Here is a 21,095-nt window from a genome sequence, read left to right on the forward strand (position 1 = left end):
ATGAATTTGAGAGTCATTACATTTCTCCAGGCCCATCCCTTAGCTTTATACCAAAATAGAGGTGGGGTGACACTTATTGTTTCAATTACAGATTCTAACTTTTAAACCACTTGAAAAACAGACATGACGCTGATTTGTTATATATACTGTAAATTAGTCAATATAATGTTCTTTGGAAGAATGCCCGTGGGTCATTAATATGGGGGCTGATCGTACACCCCCTTGCTATGCAGCGCTCTCCCGACGGAGCCATATTTACCTCAATACTGTACTCACATTATGCACTACAACCCTGGTGCATGCCTTCCTAATGTTCACTCCCACAGATGACATGAAGATTGTAGCAGCAGGGGCCTATGTGGTGATTTTGCAGTTTAAAATGTGGTCAATGTGCATTTCGTATAGACATAAGCTGAAGTAAAAGTACATATCCTGTATGGAAGGTTTTGTTGTTTCTGTAACTTTTGTTATTTGAGGGATAACATGAAAAATCATTTTCTATGGGGATAAAATAAAAAATCATTTTCTATGGCCATTCATGCCAATGCTTTCATATTGTGTTCTCCCGTAATAACAAATGTTGCCTACAATTGAAAAAACTAAAAAGATCCAAGATCACATTTTTTGTCTGGGTTTCAAGCAACCATTGGCAGCATCCATCAAAGACAGTCCAGTTTTCCAGTCGCAGCCACAATAAGACCCAAGCACCAAGCATACTCCAACAACATCCAACAACACCCTGATCAATTGTTTGAAATATGCCACACTAGCTGGCCCAGATTATGTGCCCAAAGATTGGTTGCAAACACGCTGATCCCTTGGTGGAGGCGGCATGAGATCATGAGCAGTGTGCCAGTGATCCAGGAAGGCTGGGAACCATGTGCATGCAAAGATAACAGTGATGATTTACTGCAGTTGTTCCTGATGGAATCCCAGGCTGTGTCTAAACTCCCCCATGCATGGGGGATGTGCCAATCTGTCCAAACAATTAGTGGACTTGCATGCATTGATTACACTTGGCTTGAGTAGGACGGTATGGAAGAGCCATGCTTACAGACTTAGCACGGCTCTTCCGTGCTCTTTTGCTGCTTTGGAAAGTGACTGAGGGTAGCATACACAACAAATTGGCCAGTGTTACCAAATGTTGATTTTTCAGTGTAACATTTCTAGAGTTGATTCAGGAGTTAAAATAACTGTAAAAAGTTAAATTAACAGTGGTAGGGCCGGTTTCAGGCATAAGCATCATAAGCAGTCGCTTAGGGCTCCTTGGCCGCTATGGGCCCACCCCCCCATAATAATATTAATTATTATTATAAACGATTCGGCAATTCCAGTCCTCAGGGGCATGATTGGTGTCAAAGTTTTTCCCCAGCCCTAGCTAACACACCTGACTCCAATAATGAACTAATCATGATCTTCAGTTTAGAATGCAATTTCATTAATCAGCTGTGTTTTCTAGGAATGGAGAAAAAGTGTGAAACCAATCAACCCCCCGAGGACTGGAGTTGCCCACCCCTGAGTTAGATGGTTGAGCTCTCGGGCTATCAGCCCTGTGCTATCTTAAACTTCTTGTGGGCCGGTGGCAGTATTCGGTATTTCGGATGACTGACGCGCCCAAAGTAAACTGCCTGTTACTCAGGCCAAAAAGCTAGGATGTGCATATAATTGTTATTGGACAGAAAACACTCTGAAGTTTCCAAAACTGTTAAAATTATGTCTGTGAGTATAACAGAACTGATATAGCAAGCGAAAACCTGAGGAGAATCCATCCAGATTTTTCTTGGTTGAGCTCACCACTCATTACAATGGCTGTCTATGGGAATGTCAACAGTCTTTAGAAAGAGTTTCAGGCTTGTTATTTGAAAAATGAGCTAGAATTTGTAGTTTTTCTAAGTGGCTCCCATTTTGGCTGTAGTGTTATTTATCTCCGGTAATGAACATACTATTCTCCGTCTTAAATTGTATTGTTTATTTACATATTAGGGTAACTGAGGATTGATTAGAAACATTGTTTGACTTGTTTGGACAAAGTTATAACCTTTGGGATTTATTTGTATGCATGTTGAACGAGGGAAACCGGTGGATTACTGAATCAAGCGCGCCAAATAAACTGACTTTTTTGGGGATATAAAGAAGGACTTTATCAAACAAAAGGACCATTGTTATGTAGCTGGGACCCTTGGGATTGCAAAAATAGGAAGATCTTCAAAGTAAGTGATTTATTTTATCGCTATTTCTGACTTTCGTGACGCCTCTGCTTGTTTGGAAAATGTTTAATGCTTTTGTACGTGGGGCGCTGTCCTCAGATAATCGCATGGTATGCTTTCGCCGTAAAGCCTTTTTGAAATCTGACAAAGCGGCTGGATTAACAAGAAGTTAAGCTTTTAAACGATGTGAGACACTTGTATTTTCATGAATGTTTAATATTACTATTTTTAATTTGGCGCGCTCCGATTTCACCGGATGTTGTCGAATTTGATCCCGGTAATGGGATTTCCGCTCTAAGAGGTTATTGCACAGACAACTAATTACCTTTTACACACTATCTGCTGACTGCCACGTATACAGAAAGGGGTTCTATTTTCTCTATAAAAGCAGAGACCCAGTTATGTTTGTTAAGCTATCAACTCTGAGCCATTCTTGGTGATGTTTGATTGCTTCATTTTTGCATTTTATAAAATTGTTTGATAGATTCTGCAGAATCTCTTTTCCAATAGAATTGCTACCACAATTTGGCGAAGAGGAGGGACAGCTAACCTCTCTTGCTGATTGCTCCCGAGGAGACCGAGGTTACCTGTGTTCAGGGCTGCGTTAGACGTGGCCCAGGGAGCCTACACTCCAACTAAAACGAAGAAGAAAGGAACCCGCCTCAGACCAGCAGGGAGCACCAGTGAGTGGATACGCCATTCCGAACATGTAGAGTTAAGGGTGAGACTGATTTTCTTAAATGTAAACCTCCAATTGGGGAAAGTTAACTTTTAGAAAATCCCGTTCTGGGAATAGGTTATGTGTGTTAGAGATACCAGTCCCGATTGAAGCGATTCCATAATAAGTACTATAGAGGTACTATAGAGACACCAGGACTAAGTCCTGAAGAATTATGCCATGGGTTACGATCATAATATACACTGCTCAAAAAAATAAAGGGAACACTTAAACAACACAATGTAACTCCAAGTCAATCACACTTCTGTGAAATCCAACTGTCCACTTAGGAAGCAACAATGATTGACAATAAATTGCACATGCTGTTGTGCAAATGGAATAGACAACAGGTGGAAATTATAGGCAGTTAGCAAGACACCCCCAATAAAGGAGTGGTTCTGCAGGTGGTGACCACAGACCACTTCTCAGTTCCTATGCTTCCTGGCTGATGATTGGTCACTTTCGAATGCTGGCGGTGCTTTCACTCTAGTGGTAGCATGAGACGGAGTCTACAACCCACACAAGTGGCTCAGGTAGTGCAGCTCATCCAGGATGGCACATGAATGCGAGCTGTGGCAAGAAGGTTTGCTGTGTCTGTCAGCGTAGTGTCCAGAGCATGGAGGCGCTACCAGGAGACAGGCCAGTACATCAGGAGACGTGGAGGAGGCCGTAGGAGGGCAACAACCCAGCAGTAGGACCGCTACCTCCGCCTTTGTGCAAGGAGGAGCACTGCCAGAGCCCTGTAAAAACACCTCCAGCAGGCCACAAATGTGCATGTGTCTGCTCAAACGGTCAGAAACAGACTCCATGAGGGTGGTATGAGGGCCCGACGTCCACAGGTGGGGGTTGTGCTTACAGCCCAACACCGTGCAGGACGTTTGGCATTTGCCAGAGAACACCAAGATTGGCAAATTCGCCACTGGCGCCCTGTGCTCTTCACAGATGAAAGCAGGTTCACACTGAGCACGTGACAGACGTGACAGAGTCTGGAGACGCTGTGGAGAACGTTCTGCTGCCTGCAACATCCTCCAGCATGACCGGTTTGGCGGTGGGTCAGTAATGCTGTGGGGTGGCATTTCTTTGTGGGGCCGCACAGCCCTCCATGTGCTCGCCAGAGGTAGCCTGACTGCCATTAGGTACCGAGATGAGATCCTCAGACCCCTTGTGAGACCATATGCTGGTGCGGTTGGCCCTGGGTTCCTCCTAATGCAAGACAATGCTAGACCTCATGTGGCTGGAGTGTGTCAGCAGTTCCTGCAAGAGGAAGGCATTGATGCTATGGACTGGCCCGCCCGTTCCCCAGACCTGAATCCAATTGAGCACATCTGGGACATAATGTCTCGCTCCATCCACCAACGCCACGTTGCACCACAGACTGTCCAGGAGTTGGCGGATGCTTTAGTCCAGGTCTGGGAGGATATCCCTCAGGAGACCATCCGCCACCTCATCAGGAGCATGCCCAGGCGTTGTAGGGAGGTCATACAGGCACGTGGAGGCCACACACACTACTGAGCCTCATTTTGACTTGTTTTAAGGACATTACATCAAAGTTGGATCAGCCTGTAGTGTGGTTTTCCACTTTAATTTTGAGTGTGACTCCAAATCCAGACCTCCATGGGTTGATAAATTTGATTTCCATTGATAATTTTTGTGTGATTTTGTTGTCAGCACATTCAACTATGTAACGAAAAAAGTATTTAATAATAATATTTCATTCATTCGGATCTAGGATGTGTTATTTTTGTGTTCCCTTTATTTTTTTGAGCAGTGTATTAATGCATGAGCTATGTGGTTCCAGGACAGGGTCCTGAGGTTCAAGTCCAAAATATTCCTACAGGTTAGAAAAACATTGTAAAATAGCATTTATTAATCAGTGTACTTGTGCAACAGTTGGTTATGATTGGTAAACAGGCTATAAATGCAAAACCTACATGGGAATTTCCTTAGGAGGAGGTACCATGTACGTATAACATTTAAAATTACATAGAATAATTAAGAAAATATATATTTTTTTAAATAATCCTTTCTTATAATTCAAAAATATATATTTTTTAAAGTATACTTCCTAATTAAACACTGTTGTTCGTGTGTTTGTGTTCGAGTGTATAGTGGAGTTTCAAAATGGGAGCCAAGAGCAGCAAGGGAGAACCTTCCCTGCCCGGTCCGCTGACTGGACCAGTGAAGGTAATGGCAGATAAATGGGGCAGGGACATTCTGGAACAGGTACCGCTCCTGCACAAAGTAGCAGATTTTCCCTTGAAATGCACATTGAGTGAAATTTTGTTAGCAGAATGTAGGAAGAACTTGGAGAAGTTTGGGGAATCCAAGAAATGTCTAATACATTGGGGTAAGTTTAGAAAGTGGGAGAGGGAATCCGAAAGACAGTCAGACAGGAAAGTTAAAGGATTAATGGTGAAAGAAAGTAAGAAGAAGAAACAGATGGAGGAAGATAAGAAATTAATGAGAAACAGGGATGATAAGGACTTTCCACCCCCCTATTATACACCTGTATCCACTTAACCAGCATCAGACCCCTCAGAGGCGGTCCATGCGCAATCAAATCTGTTCCGTGCACCGCCCACATTAAGTCCGGTCTCTGGTGTTGATGGACTCTGGGAACTTCGTCCACGACTGACGTCGACCTCTACCACGCAGCTAAGTCCCTCACCCGCAACAGTCACGACCAGAACAGTTAAAAAAGGGGACCCAAACACAACCTTTCTCCAGGCACCTCTGGTAACGTTCCCTAATCCACAACCGTGACCTTAGGATGGTGAGGAGGGCCATGATGAATGGCACCTACTCGTCGACATACAGAAGACTTGGAGACAGAACGAAATGAAGGACATTACTAAAGAACTTCCATATCCTACAAAGGACGCTGGTGATTTTACCACACAGCTACTGTACTTAAGATGGCCCGGCTATACAAGCCATCTGCAGGTGAGATCGCGCACATTTGCCGTATCAAGATGAGGCTGCGATGTGCGGACATGGAGGGAGGCTTTGATGAAAACTACCAATGGACTTTTGCCAGCCCTTGATAAGCAGGTTAAAACAGCCTGCATTGGCTGGGAAACTACCACTCTACAAGCGGTTATTGAACACTGTAAACATGCTGAGAGGCTGCAACTGTCTCAAGAAGACAAGACAAAACAGAGAATAGAAAAAGAAGGAGTGAAGTTACAAGCTGCACAGCTAGCTTTTTTATCAAGGACAGGGCCAGCAGCGGCAGGATCAGGGAAAACCTCAAAATGATGGACATAGGGGTAGAGGAGGGGGAGCCAGTGCTGACAGGTGGGCCAAACAACAGGACAGGAACTTTGCTTGTTACAACTGCGGAAAGGGGGGACATTTCGGCAGAACATGTCGAAACGAACCTACCGAACAGGGGTCAGCAGGGAGATTGGAAAACCAGACCTCCACTGAAAACAACCCTTTTACAACCCACATATCGACTGATGCGAGGTAGAGTCCGTTTACACCCTTAGACAGCAGTTAAAGGTTTTTCAAACTTTGTCCGTGGTGAGTCAAATCGAACTTCTATTAGATACTGGCATTGCAATGTCTATCATAAATTCAAATTGTCCAAACCTCCCATGTCAAATGAATCAGTCACCACTTTAGGAGCCTCGGGAGTGACTATCTAAGAGCTGCTCACGATGCTCCTACGTGTTAAAGTTGATAACACATGCATTTCAATTCATGTTTTCTACATGTTGTCCTGTAAATTTGGCAGGAAGACATCTTCTCTGTAAATTGGGAATTAATATTCTTTGTAAAGGAAAAGGCCCCACTGTTGTATAGCCTTAAGAGACATGTTATCTCATGATGTTGTCCGACACTGTCTCAACATGTGATTGGTACTATGCATGGGACGTACATGATGTTGATGGGTCACATTATGACACTACTGACGAAATGTTGTCAACTGCTAGCAGTTGTTGGAAGAAGAAAGGTAGTGTTATGTCACAGACTGGCTTTTACACACTGTGCATTTCTCACCATTGACAAGAGATTTAGATTATGAACAAAGTAGGCTGACAGGGACCATACCCCAAGAGAGCTTACTTTGCAGTGACATGTAAAGTGGGCCCCAATTTTGTGTAAACTTATTTGGGGTAGGGGGCAGTATTTTCACGTCCGGATGAAAAGCATGCCCAGAGAAAACAGCCTGCTGCAAAGCCATAAAAGCTAGAATATGCATATCAGTAGATTTGGATAGAAAACACTCTGAAGTTTCTAAAACTGTTTGAATGATGTCTGTGAGTATAACAAAACTCATATGGCAGGCAAAAACCTGAGAAAAAATCCAACCAGGAAGTGGGAAATCTGAGGTTTGTAGTTATTCAACTCTTTGCTTATCCAAAATACAGTGGAAATGGGGTCATATTGCACTTCCTAAGGCTTCCACTAGATGTCACCAGTCTTTAGAACCTTGTTTGAGCCTTCCATTGTGAAGTGGGGGCGAATGAGAGGGGAATGAGTCAGGTCTGCCAGAGAGCCATGAGCTTATTGTGGAACTGGGATTCCTGGGAGTGCATTCTGATGAAGATCATCAAAGGTAAGTGCATATTTATAATGCTATTCTGACATATGTTGACTACACAACATGGAGGATATCTCTTTGGGTTGTGCTGGTCTCTGAGCGCTGTACTCAGATTATTGCATGGTGTGCTTTTTCTGTAAAGTTTTTTTTAAATCTGACACAGCGGTTGCATTAAGGAGAAGTGGATCTAAAATTCCATGCACAACAGTTGTATCTTTTATCAATGTTTATTATGAGTATTTTTGTAAAATGATGTGGCTCTCTGCAAAATCACCGGATGTTTTGGAACTAATGAACATAACGCGCCAATGTAAACTGAGATTTTTGGATATAAATACACTGCTCAAAAAAATAAAGGGAACACTTAAACAACACAATGTAACTCCAAGTCAATCACACTTCTGTGAAATCAAACTGTCCACTTAGGAAGCAACACTGATTGACAATACATTTCACATGCTGTTGTGCAAATGGAATAGACAAAAGGTGGAAATTATAGGCAATTAGCAAGACACCCCCAAAAAAGGAGTGATTCTGCAGGTGGTGACCACAGACCACTTCTCAGTTCCTATGCTTCCTGGCTGATGTTTTGGTCACTTTTGAATGCTGGCGGTGCTCTCACTCTAGTGGTAGCATGAGACGGAGTCTACAACCCACACAAGTGGCTCAGGTAGTGCAGTTCATCCAGGATGGCACATCAATGCGAGCTGTGGCAAAAAGGTTTGCTGTGTCTGTCAGCGTAGTGTCCAGAGCATGGAGGCGCTACCAGGAGACAGGCCAGTACATCAGGAGACGTGGAGGAGGCCGTAGGAGGCCGTAGGAGGGCAACAACCCAGCAGCAGGACCGCTACCTCCGCCTTTGTGCAAGGAGGTGCACTGCCAGAGCCCTGCAAAATGACCTCCAGCAGGCCACTTTACCGAACAAAACATACATGCTTTTTTTAACATGTTGTCCCGGCAGTGTCATCTGAATATCAAAGGTTAGTGATTCATTTTATCTCTATTTCAGATTTTTGTGACTCCTCTCTTTGGTTGGAAAATGGCTCTATGCTTTCTGTGACTAGTTGCTGACCTAACATAATGATATGTTGTGCTTTTGCCGAAAAGCCTTTTTGAAATCGGACACTGTGGTTGGATTAACGAGAAGTGTATCTTTAAAATGGTGTCTAATACTTTTATGTTTGAGAAATTTGAATTATGAGATTTCTGTTGATTGAATTTGGCGCCCTGCAATTTCATTGGCCGTTGGTGAGGGGTTCCGCTAGCGGAACGGGGTTCCGTTCCCAGACAGGTTAACCCTGCTACTCTTTTGCCAACTGACGATGATGGTAACCACATGATTGTGCTGTCATTGTGGACCAGGTCTGTAAACCCCGCCCTGACCTCTCTGATGTCATGACATGGCCCTTTCTGGGTATAGATAGGGGCTTCCCCTGTCTCTTTCTCTCTCACTCTCTCCTACACCCAGGTTCTGTTATCTCAGGTCGTAAATTCCTTAAGGAGACTCTTTCCCCTGGCCATGCAGAAAGAGAGACACAGAGAGTACAAAGGATTTCACATGGTAAATCCCCCAAATTTGAAACAAAATGTCCACTTGTGAGAAGATGGGAATGGTCAGTAGACCATTTCATTTGGTGACCTCAGAGAGGACAGGAAACACACATAACTCTATCTCTGAATGTGTACATTTCTCAATTATTGTATAAAATGAATGAGTAAAGATTAAACTATTTGTGAAATGATGTAATGTGATGTTAAACCTTTAATGGGAGAGAATTGTATTCTCTTTAAAGTTTAACTAAGTCATTGGCCCGCCCCGAGCACAGACATTGAACCGCCTTTTCTATTGTAACGAATAAATCCCCTCCTGAGGAAATCCTCTTCAGACCACAAAAACCTCAGTGTAAGCTAAGGTTGCAATGGTTGTTGAATTCCTAACCATACCACATGGAGCATTGCCTACACAGTGGGAAATGGTTAAACTCAGACTATCGTTCCCGACAGAATAAAAAGAGCAAATCTTAGATACTAATTACTAGTCTGCAGCTAGAAATTGTCAACCTGGGATGCGAAGACCGACATCCAGCGAAACATCTATTCTATGAGACAATTTCTGAATGGTACTCTGAAGTGTCTATTCTAACCATGAAAGACTTTGATCTTCAGGGAAGCAGAGAGAGAGAATGATGAACTGACTCTGCAGATGGACCGGATTCCAACAGAAATCAATGACGACACACTGGGGGTGAATATATGTTGATTGCAATTATTCCCGAATGAGTGAGCATTCATGTGCAAAGGATTAGCATTTCAATTAATATAATTATAGTAGTACTGTGTGTAGTGATCCCCCTGGTCTTTCCCGCCTGTTCTCAGTCCACACCCACTTCCCTTTATACACCAAGCCATCATATCAGCTTAGCCCACTAGGGAATCTTCCATGTCCTTTGTTTGTAAACAAAATCTACTGTGTTTGTTTATGCATTTCTGTGATTATTTAGTTAGTTAGTAAATACATGATTAAGCCAATTGGTGTATGGATGATTCATAGTAAAGGATGGTTTTGTGCAGATAACCAACAATTTACAACATTTGGAATGAGACTGACGTGAGCTAAATAATTCATTAATAAGAATACTAATTGATCAGATATTAAAATATCTGAAGAGTTATATTAGGAAAATTATAACTTTGTAATCTGAAGATTTTCCTTGGTTCCCCGACTTCCTAGTTAATTACATTTACATGATTAGTTTAATTAAGTAATAATAATTACAGAAAATTGATTTGATAAAATAACAGTCTTCATTTTTAATGATGCCAAAGACACAACATATTATGGTGAGTAATCTAAGATAGATTTTGGCTTCGCTGTTGAACTATGTATATATCAATTGTGCAAACAGAATTGTGCAAACAGACTGTTGTATGTGAATAGAAAAAGATATTGGTTACGTGTGTGTTTCCATTTGAACAAGCTATTTGGAAGCGCCTCCGGTCATGTGTCAATAGCTCAGAGCAATGAGTTGTAAATTCCAGATTTAGTCGTTAGGCCAAACGGTACTATTTCTGTCGGTCAATATTAACCCTTTCATGCGAGTTCCAAATATCTCTAACGGTCACCCCAGCGTGAGTTTTGTTATGCATGTGATTGTTACGCAACAGTACATTTAATCCGCGCTGCCTGTTTTTATTTATAGGCTGTTTTCAACTTGTCAATTTCAAATTCTTTGCTAACAAGTTTTTTGAGTTGTGTTCCGCCTCCTCATTCATTCACATAAAAGTTGTCATTTTTACTTTGCCGGACCAATACATTTTTTTGACATTTCTGACCCGGACATAATTCCCCAAGCACTTCCCAATTGTTTGTGTTCAAGTCTGCAGACATTTGCACATCTCCTGTCCTGCACACACGTGTTTACATTTTCGGTCTGTTGCCTGCATCGCAGTCATAGTTGTTTTCGTTACCAATAATAACTTTGGAAATGTGTGCGTTTCTATCAAAGTAAGTGCCTTATTACGGGACAATAGTTTCTGCATTTCGTGTTATGTCGTTTCCACTGTAGCATAATATTTTTGTGTATATTCCTTTATGACCGCGGACACATGAGGTAACGTTACTCATTTCATAACCTTTATGGTGTTATATTCAATCGTGCTTATGTAGCCAGCTACATTTTTCTATTAGCTCTGTAAAACAACGCTAATTGCGTCAGAGAAGTATGCTTGTATTGTATTTTGAAGCTGCCCCTGACTATTGACTCCCAAGTGGCGCAGCGGTCTGAGGCACAGCATCTCAGTGCTAGAGGCATCATTACAGACACCCAGGTTCAAATCCAAGCTGCGTTTCTATCAAAGTAAGTGCCTTATTATGTTAATAGTTTCTGTACATGAACTGTATGTCTAATTACAAAAAATCCCTTGTTCAGTAATCATCTCACCTGTTGGCGGTGAACTATGTGGCCATTGAGGGCTGTGTCGGTCATGTGGAAAAATATCTTCTTATACCACTTGGTTGTTTTCTGAGTGCATTCCACAAAGCTGTTTGTCATGTCCGCCTTATCCAATGCCCCCATTTTGAGGTTATAGTTCAAGCATGCAGTCTGGTTTGATTTTCCTCTCTCCCGTCAGATTGTTCACATTCCCTGTGGCCAACATGGTTGCTGTATGGACAGTGGAGAGGACATGGACGTCTCGTTTGTCATGCCACTTTACTGCCAGCTGTTGACCGTTCTCCTTGAACTCCACCTCCCCTCTCTGCATCTTCTTGCATCCGAATGCCGACTTCCTCTTCCTGTTCGACCTGACTGTGCCACAGGCTCCTGTGCTGTTGGAGAGCAGATGCTGGAAGAGTGTGAGACTGCTGTAACAATTGTCCACATACAAAGTGTGTCCCTTGCTGAGATGAGGAGCCAGCATGGTCATCACCACGGACCCGGACACCCCAAGCCCCTCATACTCATCAAATGCATAGGTCCTTGTATGGCACAAAACTCAACCAAATGCCATGGTCTGGCTGGTAAGAACATTTCTTATTTTGTATAAATGGGTCATTTAGGATGGCAGTAGCATTGTTGACGAAATGGAGTCATCGCAGCAGAACTAGGAAGCGTCTTGGGAAAAGAGGGTGGCAAAGAAGGGAGATGCAAACATAGGATCTGTGCTCCAGTATCCTCTTAGGGAGATCTTTTTTACTATCCCCATGAGGACTGTCACCAGGGAGGTATACATTTCCCTGATTGTGGTTGTCCCCCCACTCCTGGCTCTCTCTTCTCCTGTAGCTCCAAGGCATAGAGATTGGTCTCTACTATGTCTCCCACCAGCTCCTCTGTCAGAAACAGCTTGAAGCGCTCTGCCTCAGTTGGAAATGGCAAGGGGTGTGACACTCCAGAATGGGACTCATCAAAGTAAACAGCAAGGCCCGGAGGGGTGAAATGGCTGGCAGCCTTCCAACTACCACAGAACTCCTGTATTTCATCCACTGTCGGTCTGCCTCCATCACCACCAGCATCTGCAAAGGGAACTGGGACTTTGTCAGTGGACAAGGGGTCCTCAGATTCAGGGTTCTCAATTGCCGGGGACAGCTCCTCACTGTCACTGTCAGAATCTGATTCCTGACTTTCACTCCGACTCATTGTCAGAATTGTAAAAAATCTCCAGGATTTCCGCATTTGTGAGTTGTCTCCTTTTGAAAGAGATCTGAACGATGGTAGACGACACCCCCCCTTGAACATGCATACTATAAACAGATCAAAATCATCTTATTATGATTTTGAACAGGGCTCCGGGCAGCCGAGCGGAAATGGAGGAAAACTCGCCTCCCTGCGGACCTGGAATCCTTTCACTCCCTCCTCTCTACATTCTCCTCTTCTGTCTCTGCTGCTAAAGCCACTTTCTACCACTCTAAATTCCAAGCATCTGCCTCTAACCCTAGGAAGCTCTTTGCCACCTTCTCCTCCCTCCTGAATCCTCCTCCCCCTCCTCCCCCCTCCTCCCTCTCTGCTGATGACTTCGTCAACCATTTTGAAAAGAAGGTCGACGACATCCGATCCTCGTTTGCTAAGTCAAACGACACCGCTGGTTCTGCTCACACTGCCCTACCCTGTGCTTTGACCTCTTTCTCCCCTCTCTCTCCAGATGAAATCTCGCGTCTTGTGACGGCCGGCCGCCCAACAACCTGCCCGCTTGACCCTATCCCCTCCTCTCTTCTCCAGACCATTTCCGGAGACCTTCTCCCTTACCTCACCTCGCTCATCAACTCATCCTTGACCGCTGGCTACGTCCCTTCCGTCTTCAAGAGAGCGAGAGTTGCACCCCTTCTGAAAAAACCTACACTCGATCCCTCCGATGTCAACAACTACAGACCAGTATCCCTTCTTTCTTTTCTCTCCAAAACTCTTGAACGTGCCGTCCTTGGCCAGCTCTCCTGCTATCTCTCTCAGAATGACCTTCTTGATCCAAATCAGTCAGGTTTCAAGACTAGTCATTCAACTGAGACTGCTCTTCTCTGTGTCACGGAGGCGCTCCGCAATGCTAAAGCTAACTCTCTCTCCTCTGCTCTCATCCTTCTAGACCTATCGGCTGCCTTTGATACTGTGAACCATCAGATCCTCCTCTCCACCCTCTCCGAGCTGGGCATCTCCGGCGCGGCCCACGCTTGGATTGGGTCCTACCTGACAGGTCGCTCCTACCAGGTGGCGTGGCGAGAATCTGTCTCCGCACCACGTGCTCTCAACACTGGTGTCCCCCAGGGCTCTGTTCTAGGCCCTCTCCTATTCTCGCTATACACCAAGTCACTTGGCTCTGTCATATCCTCACATGGTCTCTCCTATCATTGCTATGCAGACGACACACAATTAATCTTCTCCTTTCCCCCCTCTGATAACCAGGTGGTGAATCGCATCTCTGCATGTCTGGCAGACATATCAGTGTGGATGACGGATCACCACCTCAAGCTGAACCTCGGCAAGACGGAGCTGCTCTTCCTCCCGGGGAAGGACTGCCCGTTCCATGATCTCGCCATCACGGTTGACAACTCCATTGTGTCCTCCTCCCAGAGTGCTAAGAACCTTGGCGTGATCCTGGACAACACCCTGTCGTTCTCAACTAACATCAAGGCGGTGACCCGTTCCTGTAGGTTCATGCTCTACAACATTCGCCTAGTACGACCCTGCCTCACGCAGGAAGCGGCGCAGGTCCTAATCCAGGCACTTGTCATCTCCCGTCTGGATTACTGCAACTCGCTGTTGGCTGGGCTCCCTGCCTGTGCCATTAAACCCCTACAACTCATCCAGAACGCCGCAGCCCGTCTGGTGTTCAACTTTCCTAAGTTCTCTCACGTCACCCCGCTCCTCCGCTCTCTCCACTGGCTTCCAGTTGAAGCTCGCATCCGCTACAAGACCATGGTGCTTGCCTACGGAGCTGTGAGGGGAACGGCACCTCCGTACCTTCAGGCTCTGATCAGGCCCTACACCCAAACAAGGGCACTGCGTTCATCCACCTCTGGCCTGCTCGCCTCCCTACCTCTGAGGAAGTACAGTTCCCGCTCAGCCCAGTCAAAACTGTTCGCTGCTCTGGCACCCCAATGGTGGAACAAACTCCCTCACGACGCCAGGTCAGCGGAGTCAATCACCACCTTCCGGAGACACCTGAAACCCCACCTCTTTAAGGAATACCTAGGATAGGATAAAGTAATCCTTCTAACCCCCCCCCTTAAAAGAGTTAGATGCACTATTGTAAAGTGGTTGTTCCACTGGATATCATAAGGTGAATGCACCAATTTGTAAGTCGCTCTGGATAAGAGCGTCTGCTAAATGACTTAAATGTAAATGTAATCCTTCTAGACCTATCGGCTGCCTTTGATACTGTGAACCATCAGATCCTCCTCTCCACCCTCTCCGAGCTGGGCATCTCCGGCGCGGCCCACGCTTGGACTGCGTCCTACCTGACAGGTCGCTCCTACCAGGTGGCGTGGCGAGAATCTGTCTCCGCACCACGTGCTCTCACCACTGGTGTCCCCCAGGGCTCTGTTCTAGGCCCTCTCCTATTCTCGCTATACACCAAGTCACTTGGCTCTGTCATATCCTCACATGGTCTCTCCTATCATTGCTATGCAGACGACACACAATTAATCTTCTCCTTTCCCCCCTCTGATAACCAGGTGGCGAATCGCATCTCTGCATGTCTGGCAGACATATCAGTGTGGATGACGGATCACCACCTCAACCTGAACCTCGGCAAGACGGAGCTGCTCTTCCTCCCGGGGAAGGACTGCCCGTTCCATGATCTCGCCATCACGGTTGACAACTCCATTGTGTCCTCCTCCCAGAGTGCTAAGAACCTTGGCGTGATCCTGGACAACACCCTGTCGTTCTCAACTCACATCAAGGCGGTGACCCGTTCCTGTAGGTTCATGCTCTACAACATTCGCAGAGTACGACCCTGCCTCACACAGGAAGCGGCGCAGGTCCTAATCCAGGCACTTGTCATCTCCCGTCTGGATTACTGCAACTCGCTGTTGGCTGGGCTCCCTGCATGTGCTATTAAACCCCTACAACTCATCCAGAACGCCGCAGCCCGTCTGGTGTTCAACCTTCCCAAGTTCTCTCACGTCACCCCGCTCCTCCGCTCTCTCCACTGGCTTCCAGTTGAAGCTCGCATCCGCTACAAGACCATGGTGCTTGCCTACGGAGCTGTGAGGGGAACGGCACCTCCGTACCTTCAGGCTCTGATCAGGCCCTACACCCAAACAAGGGCACTGCGTTCATCCACCTCTGGCCTGCTCGCCTCCCTACCTCTGAGGAAGTACAGTTCCCGCTCAGCCCAGTCAAAACTGTTCGCTGCGCTGGCACCCCAATGGTGGAACAAACTCCCTCACGACGCCAGGTCAGCGGAGTCAATCACCACCTTCCGTATTCTTTAAGGAATACCTAGGATAGGATAAAGTAATCCTTCTAACCCCCCCTCCCCCTTAAAAGAGTTAGATGCACTATTGTAAAGTGGTTGTTCCACTGGATATCATAAGGTGAATGCACCAATTTGTAAGTCGCTCTGGATAAGAGCGTCTGCTAAATGACTTAAATGTAAATGTAAATGTAATTATCTTTGGTTTCTGTGAGGAAAAAAAAACATGGCAGTTTGCAGAAACTACCCATCGTCGGATTACTTTAAATTTCTAGAGTGTTTTACTCAATGATTTTGATCAATGGTGAGCTCACCTGTGATGTGAATTAGAAATAGTAATTGCTATTAGCTAATTCATACTGTAGTTTCTAAAAATATTACCGCTTGTGTTGCGTCAATCTTTCCTCAGTTAGCGCTAGGACAAGTGTAGCCTACATTTTTCCGGTTTTGATGATTGTGTTATGCTATAGATACCTCTGTGAATATCTGAACATTGCATCCAAAATAAACTGCTCACATTCTGGACATAACTTTGTAAGGACTGTGTTTGTGTGAATAGTGTGGCCAGCTCAAATGCTGATTGTTGCATCATTCGAAACTGGTCTTTCTAAATAAGCGTTCTAAATAAGCGTTCTAATCACACAGGTGTGATCGTACGCTTCAGGGACCACTGTGGAATGATCACACCCGTGTGATGGTGCGTGTGAAAGGGTTAATTACTAGTAGAAGGGCAGAGAGCCAGTAATATTATAAATTAGAGAGATCTCTTCAGTGACCGAGCCGAAGTTATTTGTCCGCCTACCGAGCTAAGCCAGTGTGGGTAGGCCACAGGCATATCTGTTTTTATGTACTGAGCACTACGGTAATATAATTCTAGCAAATAGTATGCCAAAAGGGTTCATGTGAGACGTCACTAGTAAACCCCCCTTTCCATGGTGGAGGGGACCCTATTTTGTGCTTGGATTAGCTTGCACGAGATGCTAAGCTAACAAAGGGAAACAGCATTTTCAGTACTGGTACAGTAATCTATAAAAATATTAAAATCGTCTTTGCGGCTCCCAACGTATTCAAAAACCAAACTTTGGAAAATTAGGAAAAAAAAAATTTGTTTCAAATGTTCTAATAATGTGCAAGCTATCAGAGGGGGTAGTCCCCACTCGCCCGCTAATTAGTGAACCTCACCCATAAATGGATTGATCTCTGACCTCAGCAGCGATAACAACTGTAATTATGCCATTAGCGGAAAAACAGCAGACATGGCGAACAACGCCCTCCAAAATCAACAATCGGGCGCATGCCTCGTAAAGGTTCTCTCCAGTCTAGCCCTGATGTATTGGCATTGGTCCAATACCACAGTGCACAGCTGAAGCATGAGCAGGTAACGATAGACATAAAGGGACAGGTGGAGAGAACCGGTAAATCAATGACAAATGTAGAAAAGTGAAAAATTCTGCTAGCTGCTATGGAACTGGGTTTGAAAACTGAACAATTAAATGTAATTGCAAAAACTCTTCAACAAAATCGTATTCTACAGGAACCAAATTGTATGCTCCAGGAACAACTCAATTTAGCCAAAACTAAATACGATGATGTCCACGCCAAACTAGATAAATCTGAAGAGTTACCTTTTGTTTACCTTTTGTTTACCTCTTGTTTACCTTTTATATTGACAACGTTATTGTCCGGTTGAAATATTATCAATTAGTTAAGCTAAAAACAACCTGAGGATTGATTATAAACATTGTTTGACATGTTTCTATGAACCTTACGGATACTATTTGAATTTTTCGTCTGCCTGTTGCGACTGTGTTTGAGCCTTTGGATTACTGAACAAAACGCCGAACAAAATTAAGGATTTGGATATAAAGGACTTTATCAAACTAAACTAAATTTTTTTGAGTAAATGGGAGTCTTGTGAGTGCAACCATATGAAGATCTTCAAAGGTAAGTGATTAATTGTAATCGCTATTTCTGACTTGTGTATCTCCTCTACTTGCTGTAACTGTTTGTAATGATTTGTCTGCTGTGCGCTGTTCTCAGATAATCACATGGTATTCTTTCGCCGTAACGCCTTTTTGAAATCTGACACCATGGTTGGATTAACAAGAAGTTAATCTTTAAACCGATATATAACATTTGTATGTTTTACGAATTTTTATAATGAGTATTTCTGTTTTTGAATTTGGCGCTCTGCAATTTCACTGGATGTTGGCCAGGTGGGACGCTAGCATCCCACATACCCTAGTGAGGTTAACAATATCACTGAAAATATTTTTAAAAATGTCAAAGCGTCTTCGACAGAGCTGGTTCTACACCAATTTACAGAGGCCAGGTCATGAAGGAAAGCTTTTTACCAAGCGTCTGTGACAAATCAGGACAGGTCGTTTCACTGAGCAGCCATTACGAACACAGGCTGTAAAGCAATGATCACTAAGGTCCTTACAGAAAACACCAGACTGATATCTATAATGATTATTTGTGAGGATAACATCAAGGAGAGTAGCCTTTTCTAGGTGTTTGGAGTCAGACCTTGTGGGACTGGTAATAATCTGAGAAATATTTAGGGAGTCCCATTGCTTTAGGACCTGGTCAGGTGGTTTAAGCATGTCCCAGTTTAGGTCACCTAGCAACACAAATTCAAGAGAGAGCTTAGGGCAGGTAGGGTACAGGCCAGTGCTAGTGGAAGACGATAACACCCAGAAACAGTCAACAAAGAGCTATTTGACAGTTTAATGCTTAAAACCAGCAAATCCAATTGTTTGGGGACAGACTTGCTGGAGACAACCGAGCACTGAAGGTGATCCTTGGTAAATATTGCCATTCCCCCACCTTTGTTAGATCTGTCTTGCCGAAAAAGGGTATAACCAGAAAGGTATCAGTATCCAAAACACTTTCTTAACCAGGTCTCAGTAATGACCAACACATCTAGATTGGAGCTATGAACCCGCACTAAGCTTCTAGTGGTAACATGCAGAAAACCCAGGCTTTTACGAGAGTAAAAATGAGCGAAACATTTCAGAGCACAAGTCAGAATTGGGGCTAGCAACTGTAGATGGGCCAGGGTGTACATGTACATTTCCAGATATCGTCAACAGTAATACAATCAAGGCATGGAAAAGGACAGGGAGAGCTCTGCAGTGTTGATGTACGGCATTTGAATGTGCATTAGATGGCAGCAAGATTATATTATACAGCAATTTCATCAGGTAACATTAATAGAAAGCCGGCGAGAGGTGGTTTGAATAGGATGGGAGGCGAAAAGTCAGTGTAACCAACAGAGTCAGAATCCCGAGTGTAGGAAAAAGCAGTCTGTCCGAAGGTTGGAAAAACAAGAAAGTTCATAGTCAACAAAGCATGCAGGAGTCATGAGGCAAATTGCATAAGAATAAAAATTACAACTTGGGGCTAGCCATTGTAAGTTCAGAGTCACTCACCCCAACAGTGCCTGTGTGCTGGAAACGAGCAAAAGCTCAGAAGAGAGGGGGGAGTGTAGTGGGGGTACCTGTAGCAGACAGGGGGAACAACCATGGCAGATGGTGAACAGATCACCAGGTGGAATACAAGCAGCAATGCAGCGGAAGTAGGTGTCACACCCACTTGGGACAAGCTTTATTTCTGGAGGCAGATTGCTTGAAGAAAATGCCAGTGGATTGTCTCTGAACAGCAGGAGTGGGCTTCAAGGCCTCTGGATTTGGGTGGGGTAGCCTACCATGTGTTGGGCTCAAAGGCTTTGACACCTCATGAATAATTTTTATGATTATTTATTTGAATTGCGCGCCCTCCGGTTTCACCGGAAGTTGTCCCGCTAGCGAGACGTCTAGCCCTAAGAAGTTTGCTCGTTCACGTGCGCATAGTTTCAGGACGGGTATGATTTATAATGGGAAACATGCCAATGTATGCAAGTTTGTATACATATTTTTGTATGTGTGCAGTCTTTTCAGAAATGGCGCACGCAGATATTTAGTGTGAAATGTAGCAACGGTTATAAATGAGGCCCCAGATGTCCAGGTTATTCCGACAGCTGCCAGCTGTCGCTCAGGGCAGAGTTGTAAAAAAGGAATAGTTACACCATATTAAAGCGAGAGTTCAGTTCACATTACAGGGTTGACCTTAAAACGAGGGACAGATTAAAATGAATCACTTATCACATGAAATGAATAATAATGTTCTGAAATGACTTAGGCAAAGCAATAAAATAACTAGGGCTTTACAATGATGGTACATATTTTTTATATTTGGGGTTTAAGTGGGTTGAAGTCTTCCTAGAAGCGACCGAACTGTGGGAGAGCAAGAGCACTGCTACTCTACAAAAATCAACTGGACTGACAATTTTGTTTTGTTACAAGTGGGCAGTGCATTTTTTAAAGTCACGATCAAAGGTTACTCAAAAAGAAAGCTCTTCAGAGTGACAATATGAAGAGCATTGTGTTTGTGTTTGGTTGGGTTTCCTGTGATGTTTTATTCAAGACATTAAGTGGTAGGCTATCAGACCGGAGACTGGTCATGTAAGGCTGGAGGGCCTGTAGTACATATGATTCAGTCCAGCATGCTTGTTGGAACTGATCCATGACCAACATAGAGGCATTATCTAATTCCAGTAAAATACAGAGATGGAACAATCCAACTAAGAGCAATGTGTCAATTTCAGTCTTAAATTTTTTTTTTATGATACAAACGATTCATGCTTCCAAGCTATCTCTTGCTTTCATGTGAAGGTGGTCCACATTCTCCCAACGTATTCTGCAATTATGGCTGGTGTTGCCCTATCTGGATGTGTTCATATGAATGATCTACATGCATTTGTTCAGTGACAATTTGCTGGTCTGTGGAGAATTGTCATGGATATAAAAAGCTTAGCCTTTCCCCAAACCATCTTGAATATGAAGAATTTGGCCCTCCAGATATTTTTGCACAAAATGTGTAGTATGCAAGAATGCAAACAGCTTGGATTAGAAGGAAGGAACAACTATGCATTATGCAAAAGATCATTCCACTGAGGAATGGTGCCCTCTGTGACTCACCAAGAGAAGGGCGGGGAAAAAGTTATCAATGCTTACCTAAATACCAATTCCATGTAGCTAATTATATATTTATAGACAAAGATGCTGGGAGAATCTGAACAAACAAGATAACCCTGGAAGGTACTTAGAATATCATTTCCATGTACCATGTCCATATTATGATTAATTCAAGGAGTCAACAGGGAACCCTAAGGAAG

This window comes from Salvelinus alpinus, chromosome 4, assembly GCF_045679555.1.
Source record: "Salvelinus alpinus chromosome 4, SLU_Salpinus.1, whole genome shotgun sequence".
NCBI classification, from domain to species: Eukaryota; Metazoa; Chordata; class Actinopteri; order Salmoniformes; family Salmonidae; genus Salvelinus; species Salvelinus alpinus.